The sequence below is a fragment of the Emys orbicularis genome, chromosome 5, assembly GCF_028017835.1.
Source record: "Emys orbicularis isolate rEmyOrb1 chromosome 5, rEmyOrb1.hap1, whole genome shotgun sequence".
In the NCBI taxonomy this organism is placed as follows: domain Eukaryota; kingdom Metazoa; phylum Chordata; order Testudines; family Emydidae; genus Emys; species Emys orbicularis.
In genome coordinates this window covers 110,338,453-110,348,481 of record NC_088687.1, presented here as the reverse complement: position 1 = coordinate 110,348,481, position 10,029 = coordinate 110,338,453, and positions in this window count along the sequence as shown.

Genomic DNA, 10,029 nt, shown 5'->3' with positions numbered 1-10,029 from the left:
GTTTTAGTATAGAAAGCTCCTTAAAAATCAGCTCCCTCCCATCTCCTGTTGGACTATCTAAAAGTTCAAAGGCTGCTGTCTGCAGAGTGGGCTTGCTTATTGAAGCATTCACTACTGCTGGAGAGCAAGCTCGGTCCAAGTCTTCCTTAGATTTGAACTGTGAAATGGCCTAGTTTGAGTGTTCTGGAAAAACAAGTCACCTTGATCCGCCTTCTTTTTAAGTGGCTGTAGTGCTTGGGGTTTGAAGCATTGCTTTCTGCTTTGCCACAGTTCGTTTTTCTAAATCTCTGTAATAGGTCCTAAGTCCTGTACTACAATATGCTCTTTAGAAATACTCAATTATTCCATTCATCTTCTCCAGTCTTCCTAATCCAGTGTATACAGCACATATATGCAAGGGCCCAGTCCTGCACCCACTAAAATCAATGGGAGCTTTGCTGCCAGCTTCATTAGGTACATGACTGGTCCCTAAATCTCTAGTATGCATAATACAAATGATGTGTCAGTTTAGAAGTATTTCTCAGCCTATTTAGGTTGGCGACTCGTTAACTAAAGTAAAATGTTTTCATGACCCCCTTACATTTACTATGGAAGTAGGAGTACAAAAGATAAGCGTATATAATTTGTGTGTGTGTCTTTCGAGAGGTTGACAGAATACTTGACCTCGAAGGGTTAGAGTGCACAACAATGGGGGAGCAAAATTTTCTTTGTTTAAAATTTGTAATATATTTTTCAACACCTCACAGCTGCCTTGATCATCTTTTCTGACCCTCCTGGGGTTTACAACCCACTGGTTGAGAAACACTGGATTAGAGCCTTTAGTCTTTCCTGATGATGTTTCTTTGCAGGCAGTCCTCGGACTTACAACACAATTGGTCCCTGAAAATCGCATCTTAAGTCAAAATGTCATAAGTCGGAACTGAGCATGTATGAACGTAGATTGAGCGTCATAAAGTTGAAATGGTGTCAATTTATAAACGGCGTAAGTGCTGTTCATTGTAACTCAAACATCGTAAAGTCGAGGACTACCTGTACCTCTGAATCTTTGTACTGAATCTGATTGTTGGAGCCCATCACCTTCATCAGACAGGGCCCCAATCAGCCCATTTGTTGCTGTCATAACTTCAGTTTTGATGGGTGGTATGTGGCCAGTCATTTGATCTTATCTTCTCTAAGACTTGCTTGTATTCCTGGGGGAATTCTGCGCCACTGCGTGTGTGCAGAATTCATGTCCCCGGCAGATTTCTTTGCTTCCCTGTAGAAAACTGACTTTCTGACAGGGAAGCAAAGGGAAGCTGTAGGAGCAGTCATGCACCACTCCCTAGCTGTGCATGTACATAGTTTCTGGCACCCGGAGCAGCCGGCGGAGAGGTAAATCACTGCAGCGCTGGGGACACCCCAGCCAGTGGCTCCTACCGTGAGCCAGGATCAGCTGCTAGTCCAGGCTGGGCTGGAGGCAGGAGAGGACGGGACTTCCTCTTACCCTGCAAGGAGTGGCTGGGGCTGTGTCAGACCTACCCCTAGAAACCGCTCCTAGCTCCAGGAAGCTCAGCATCCTCCCCTGCTTCCTGTCCCCATCACTCCTCAGCTGCGGGTGAAAGGGTCACGGTAGGGGGAGCTGCTCCCCCATGCATCTGGACCTCCCATACCCAGACACTCCTGCCAAGCCTCACCCTGTACACCCAGAACCCCCACTAGTCCTCTATACCTGAACCTCAGCCCATTGAACCTCAATCCCTGCGTCTGCAGCCCCCTGCACCCAGATCCTCTGCCTCTGGACCACCCCCCCCCCCACTGATCTGCCTGCACTCAAACCCCCACCCCCATGAGCTGCACCCTCTGAACCCCCACATACCCCAACTAGATGCCCCCACCCCACCAAACCCCACTCCTCCAGTACCCAGACGCCCCCTTGCTGAGACCCCCACACCAGATCCCTCCGCTGAGCCCCAACCACTTTCACCTGGAAGCCCCTTCAGCATCCCATCGCCCCTGCACCTGGACCCCCCCCCCAACAAGCCTCTGTGCATCCAAATCTCTCCACACCTAGCCCCCCCAAACTGAGCTGCCTGCACCCAGATTGTCCCACACAGAATTCTCTCACCCCACACCTGGATCTCCCCACACTGAGCCCCTCCGCACTTGGATCCTACCTGGTTGAGCCTGCCTGCCCCACACTTGGCGCAGAGGGGCAAGGCCCCAGGGTGTTTCTGGGGCAGGCCCAGGCCTTGTGCTGTGTCAGGGTCAGGTGCAGCCTCACCTCTGAGTCCATGTCCCAGGGTGGGGATGGGGAGGCTGCAGGGTGATCTCCCACTTTCGTACAGCCAGTGACCTGTGCTTCCCACAGCCATGCTGGAGGCTTTGCATTTATTTATTGACAAATAAAACTGGGAGAATTTTGCAGAATTTTAAAATATGCACAGAATTTTAAATTTTTGGGTGCATAATTTTTAAATTTTTGGTGCAGAATGCCCTCAGGAGTAAAATTTCTTGTTCTCCAATCACTCTAGTTGCATTTCCACTCTGGGTGCCATCTCAGCTCTTCTAATATCATCCCTCTGCCATGTAGCCCTTCTGTGATTTCACAACTGCTGTTCTGTCCCCACTTTCTTCTTGCTACACTACTGACTCAGCTGCTAAGTCCCTCTATTCTGCTTTCTCCTAAATTCCTTTGCCTCTCCCTCCCATTTTAAAGCCTGTCTCTTTTACCCCCAACATCTGGTTTGTTCCATTCTGTGCCACTGAAGGAAAATCCCTAGTTGATGCAGTCTTCCTCTACTACAGATGTGTTCTTTCCTCCTTCAGTTTTAATACCTTCTTGGTCAGACAGCACCATTTCAGCAACAAACACGCCCACAATCCCAGTTGCTTAATGATAACCTTTTATTCTAAAAGCTGCTGCCTCCTTTCTTACATTCTTCTCCCTGCACTTGATCTTTCCAGCTTCTTCAAAAAATTAGACAAGATCTACCATATTTTCCTTCCTCTTATTCTATCACCAATACTGGGGTTCTTCAGTTGTTCATCTCCTCTAACCCTCAGTCTGCCTCACTGTCCCTAACCCCCTCCTAATTTCACTAGCTCCCATGCTGATCATATGACTTTCTTTCCTTTTCAAACCCTTCTGGTCCTCTGCTTCCCTTCAGAATACAAGCATGCTATGTACAATTCATGATCTTATAGCTCTCATTACTATGGCATCTGATCACCTATGCTACCCCTTCAAAAATCCAACCTTTGACTACGTCATACATCATCTGTTTTTGGAGGTGGTGGATGGGGGAAAGACAGAACTTAACCCCCTGAAAAACTAAATACTTTTAAACCAGCCCCACAGTCTGTTTTTTCCATCCTGCTAATGATAACTTTGGAGAGTTTTCCAGGTTCATAGACTCTAGACCTGGGCAGGAAACAGTTTTTCAGCTTGCAAAAATTTGAGATTTTGAAAAACTTTCCTGTTCCACAATGGGACAAAAGTGTGACCTTTTGAAGTCTTTCTGCAAAAACACAGAGCAAGAGAGAGTCTGACTCTAGACTAGCCTATAGCATTGGCAATGACCTTGGATTTGCAAAATCCAGTTTCAATTCCCATCTCTTCCTGACTTGAACTGGGGTCTTCTCTCATCCCACCTGAGAGCGCTAACCACTAGGCTATAGAGTCGATTTCCAGCTTTCTCAAATTCTCTGGCTGGAACTGTTCCAAACTCATACTTGGGGTAGCACACTAGACCTGCCTCTATAGCCAAGTGGTTAGGGAACTCAAGTGGGACATGGGAGACTCAGATTCAAATCCCTGCTCCCAAATTGGGCAGAGCAGGGACTTGAACCTTGATCTCCCACATTGCAATGGCGTGCCCTTACCAGAGGGCCTTTTGGCTATTCTGAGGTAGGGCTCCCTGAGGTTTTTGATCAGCAATTCCATCATGGGTCTGAGAAACCATTTTGTTGAAACTGATTCCCACACACCTTTTCAGTTTTGATTAATCTACATTTTCAGAAAAAAAGACCAAAACAAAAAACCCCACCACACACATTTTGTTGAAAAATACTTGACCAGCTTTACTTACCAGGGATGCAGATTTAAGGCTCCGAATAATGAAATTCATTTATTTAGACACAGTTTGAGTTTGGAAGTGTGAGAAATGAACCTTTTGCCTGTTCATGTTTTCAGAAATTTTTGAGAGAAGAATAATGGATTTTTGTAAACTCTACTACTCAAGAATATGGACACATCACTAAGCATTGTGTAATTATATGAACAGCACGTGCTCCTTTGTGTCAGACTCTTATGTATGTTGTTACTGCAGGAAGCCTGTTCTTCTGCTCTCAAAAGTGTCCATGCTAATCTAATTTAAAAAAATTCTAACCCTTTTCTTGTCGCAGAACAAAACCTGCAAAATATAAACCTAGTCCTTGCTAGATCATGTTACACTGTAGGTTTTTTTAACTAAAAACCATGAATTAGCCATGGTCCTCCTACTGCTGCCCAGTCCAAGCCTTTGGCACCCACACAATCTATGGTAGTAGATCACCTCCATTTTGTTGGGACTCCTGACTGATCTGTGGATGTAGGAGCTGCTTAAGCTTCCCCTGCTGCCACTTGAGAAGAGCTCTCTTGCAGACTCAAATGGGCCATCTGCATCAGCACTAGTTCCTTTACTGAGCTGATTTCCAGCCCCAAGGACTCACTCAGTATCATTGCTGGCTCAGACAGATGAGAGCTGCAGTAGTAGCCCTCAAGGAAAGGATACGGAGGGAAGAGGAATGGAGTCTTCACCTCCTGCTGTTGGGACCCTCCTTGGGGTCCGAGTAATTAGAAGAAGGATGAACCTTATGAGAGGAGAGGAAGAAAGCTGTTGCTATATGGAACATCTGAGAAGGAGAAATTGGAAGAGAATGGAGAAAGGGAAGCTTTAAAGGGGAGAGAGAACAATAAGGAGAAAAAGAGAATGGTGTGGAAGTGGGAGAGGCAAATTTTGACACCCTCTAGGACAGCCCAGACCTGAAGAAGAGCTCTGTGTGGCTCGAAAGCTAGGCTGTCTCACCAACAGAAGTTGGTCCCATAAAACATATCTCACCCACCTTCACCCTCTAGGTTAGTGACTTGTATTTAATTATATACCGCTGTAGTATAGCTACCCAGGCAATATAGTACAATAATGTCAGACTGACCCCCAATGATACCAGGAAATCTCCCAAGAGACTTCTGGCCCCAGCAAAAGTGCAGGTTTAAAGTAATTTATTCTATGGTGTTAATGAGGACTGCGTCTTAAAGACAGACAGAACCAGGACTCCTGGCATTCTCCCTGCCTCCAGGGGGCACCATGCACTTGCCTCCGTATCTTGGAAGGTAGCAGCTTCTTAGTGTCTTGGGTGTTGTGAGCCCAAAAGGCCCTGCGGTGGCGGGCAGCACTGTTATCGTCTCAAGTGAGGATCCAGTGCTATGGGGCCAAAGGCACTTAGGGAGAGGGCAGTAACCACACCTTCTAGCCTATGCCCTCGCACTGTGTGGCAGAATGAGCTGATAGGTGGTGACTAGGAGCAGAGGTAACAAGGAACACAGCCTTGCAGTCAGAGGACGCCGAGGTAGGTGAGAAATCAGCCTGGGAAGTACCTGCAGAGAAGTACCGAGGGAGGGGGCATTGATTTTGGGGGTTGATTTGATTTGTGGAGGGTCTTTTGATGGGAGGAGGAAGTGACAAATCTGACTGAGTGGGGAGGATTTATAAGACAGGCTATGTTGGAGGTGAGTGGGTCAGTATATGCATAAGGAGAGAAGAGGGATGAGCCACTCCACAAATTTTCTATGTGCTGTACTGAAATGTATGTAGCAAAAGCACCTAACTAATTTGTAGAAGTCGCTGGAGATGGGTAGTGGAGGGACTGGAGGATTTGGCAGCTGAAGAGGCAATAACCAGGGATTTGGCATTTGAGAAAGTACTTGGATTATTGACACTCTAGAGCAGGGGTCAGCAACCTTTCAGAAGTGGTGTGCTAAGTCTTCATTTATTCACTCTAATTTAAGGTTTGGCGTGCCAGTAATACATTTGAACGTTTTTAGAAGGTCTCTTTCTATAAGTGTATAATATATAACTAAACTATTGTTGTATGTAAAGTAATAAGGTTTTTAAAATGTTTAAGAAGCTTCATTTAAAATGAAATTAAAATGCAGAGCCCCCCCAGACCGGTGACCAGGACCCAGGCAGTGTGAGTGCCACTGAAAATCAGCTTGCGTGCCGCTTTTGGCACACTTGCCATAGGTTGCCTACCCCTGCTCTAGAGGTAGCTTTAGCCTTTTGGCAAGTGGGAGGGGCTGGATCTCCTCTCTCCTTATAGGCATAGTCTATGGCAGTGACTCTCACCTTTCCAGACTACTGTACGCCTTTCAGGAGTCTGATGGTCTTGCATACCCCCAAGTTTCACCTCACTTAAAAACTGCTTGCTTACAAAATCAGACATAAAAATACACAAGTGTCATAGCTCACTATTACTGAAAAATCACTTACTCTCTCATTTTTACCATATAATTATAAAAGAAATCAATTGGAAGATAAATATTGTACTTACGTTTCAGTGTATAATGTATAAAGCAGTATACACAAATATTTGTCTAAATGAAATTTTAGTTTGTACAGACTTCAGTAATGCTTTTTATGTAGCCTGTTGTAAAAACTAGGCAAATATCTAGATGAGTTGATGTACCCCTTGGTAGACCTCTATGTACCTCCAGGGGTATGTGTACTTCTGGTTGAGAACCTATGGTCTATGGTGACTTTAATTTTTCTGGAAGTGCTTGAATGCCTTCATCCCCACCACAGCAACCATCTTATCCACTGCATCTGCTCCAATGTCAGCCACTGCAATCAGTAACAATGATAAAGCCAATTAGTTTAGATATATTGCTAAAATGATGGCCAGCTAATATTGTACAATGTTATTGGTAAGCTTCACAGTCAATACCACATGAGCAGAAGGGGAACAGTTAACATTGCTCATTAAGCTGTTGTTTCAGGCTCTGTAGACTCAGGAAAACAACTTTGTATTAAAAACAACTTTGCATTCAGTTCATGTTTGGGAGGTTTTCTTCCCAATGATGAAGTCTAGAAACTCACATTTTAACTAAAAGCTGGATTCCATGCAGCAAATTCAGTAGCCCCAGAAGTGTGTAATACCTGGGGCTCTGCTTATGTTACATCAATATTACTGGATTCTACAGTGACATAGCTGGAGGTAAAGAGAGAAATTCACCAGAACAAGCCCAAATTCTCCAACACCTGGGCCTTAGTAGCGACCAGCCCTCCAACATAATTGCAGACTGGTGTCTGCAACTGGTGTCTACATACACAATCCTTAACAGAAGTAGCTGGGCTTCCCTTATGCTGCAGAGGAGGCACTGGGGCCCAAAAGATGCCTCCTCCTTGAAAATGAATTGGTTAAATTCAAGAATTTCCTCAGAGACTTCTTTTGCTGGACCTCCCAGACATCCATAGGTGAGCTTCTTTATAAGAGAGTCTATTAATCAAGCTGTAGGCCTTTCCTAGGATGCATTCCACATCCTTCTCTTATCTGGTCAATATTTACAGATAAGCATTCAGGGACAAAGGTAATGAAATATCTAGTGAGATATTTATTTTAAACTAAATTTTTGATGAAGTAACCAACCATTTCCTTAGGCAAGCTCAAAGATCAGCTGCTTAAAATGTCATTGTGAACTGAAGAATAATAAACTTTATCTCTTGGATGTGGAATTGATTGACTTCCTATTTATCAGTTGCTGGGGGGACAGGAATGACTTAGATTAAAACAAAATAGATAAAATTATTCAGATTTCTCTTTTAGATACATATTTTTTATTTTTTTTTTGTCCTACAGTAATACAACTATATTAGAATCCACGTCTCCATCCTTTAGACAGTCCTCAGAATATTGGGAGTTAGGTTTGGGATTTTATGATGTGATATTGTTTTTAAATATGGATTTAAATTGTTTTCAAAGTGGGTTCGTTTTACATGTTGATCATTTAAATGAAAGTATATGTAATCAATACTAACTTTTAATTATTTTTTAAAACATTCTAAGGTAAGAAAACAAGCTGGTTAAGTAAAACAGATGAGAGTTGAAATGGTATCATTATAGTACATAAAAATAATCTCCTTTAAATTGGCCTGTTTTCCAGAGCTTATTTCAATATGTATTAATCCTTTGAGAACCTGAAATTATATTATATAACAAGGTACATGGGCATACTGTTAGATTAAACACAATTTAACATTATTGATTACTAAATTCTAGTTAGTAGCTTTTTTCATTTCTTGCCCTAAATAGCTGTGTAGTTTTGCTGTGTATTGTTAAAAGTTGCGGAGTTTCTCTCCAGATGTGATGGGATTTGCTCATAGATTCATAGTTTCTAAGCCCAGAAGGGACCATTATGATCATCTAGTCTAACTTCCTGTATAATATAGGCTATAGAACTTCCCCAAAATAATTCCTAGATCACATCTTTTAGAAAAACATGCTGAGATATGTCCAGAAAAAGGTCATTTGAAACCTTAGATCAGTTTTGGAGAGAAAATAAAATGAAATTGGAGAACAGAAACTTGAGGCAATGCTTGTTAATGGTGTGTTTGATGAGATCCCTGTGGGAGAGAAAGGGGTAGTCCAGGGTTGGCTTTTAGGTTTTTCTATAGTATCTATCATCTTGGTATCTAAGTGTTGTTGCATTGGTTAAACAGAAACAAACCAGAAATCCGTGCACGCCAAATTCAACCCTCAGTTATATATGTAACATCTCACTGAAAATGGCTGGGTAACTGAAAACAGAATTTGGCTTTAAATCCCTACTATCTTTGCGACGACAGTCTTTGGTCTCATCTCAGGATTCACAATAAGTGACTGTAGCTCATCTGTGAAACTCATGATGGGAGATTCCATTATCATTCTTATTACAACAGTCTAATGCAGTGGTGGGCAACCTGCGGCCTGTGGGTCGCACACGGCCCGTCAGGGTAATCCGCTGGCGGGCCGCGAGACAGTTTGTTTACATTGACACGCTGCTTCCCGGAGCTCCCATTGGCTGGGAACGGCGAACCGTGGCCACTGGGAGCTGCGGGTGGCTGTGCCTGCAGATGGTCGATGTAAACAAACTGTCTCGCGGCCTGCCAGCGGATTACCCTGATAGGCTGCATGCGCAGGTTGCCCATCACTGGTCTAATGTCTATAGATTTGTTTTAGCTGCACCTGACCAATTTATCAGTGTTGGTTCTTACTGATATCTTTCACAAAGATATGCAGTACTTGCCGTCACATTGAGTCAAGGACACAACAACTTACAATAAAACAGAAGAAATCATTTGCTGATCTCTATGTTATTTACATAATATACTGCGTCAATGTCCAGACTGCAATAAAAATATAGAGATAAAACAGAGCTGAGTACATGTTTTGAAATTAAAAGGCTGCTACCACATTTAAAATGTTAGATTAACACTGTAATACATGACTAAAGCGTTCAGTTTCCAAGTACACATTCCACTTCAATGCTCCAAGTTCCAGCTCTCTGGCTTTACAGATAAGGCTGTATCCCTGTCTATATGTGCTGATGGAACCTGAGCAACTAACTTGGCTTAATAGCTGGGCTTTCACTTTTCTGTCATCCCACATTTCCTTTTCTTTCACTAGGGGGTCACGCTTTATCATTATTATTTATATTACAGTAGCAGCCGAAACATGCTGGGTCCTGTACAAACAAATAGGAACACTCAGGGTATGTCTATGCTTAAAACATTACAAAGGACAGCTGTGCCACTGCAGTGTTTCAGAGTAGGGGTTCTCCCATCTCTGTAGTTAACCCACCTCCCCGAGAGGTGGTACCTAGGCCGACGGAAGAATTCTTCTATCAATCTAGCACTGTCTACACCAAGGGTAGGGTCGGCATAGCTACATCTGTCAGGGGCGTGTATTTACCTAAGACACATAGCTATGCAAATGTAAGTTCCCAGTGCGGACCGTCCCACAGTGCCTGAAAAGCTT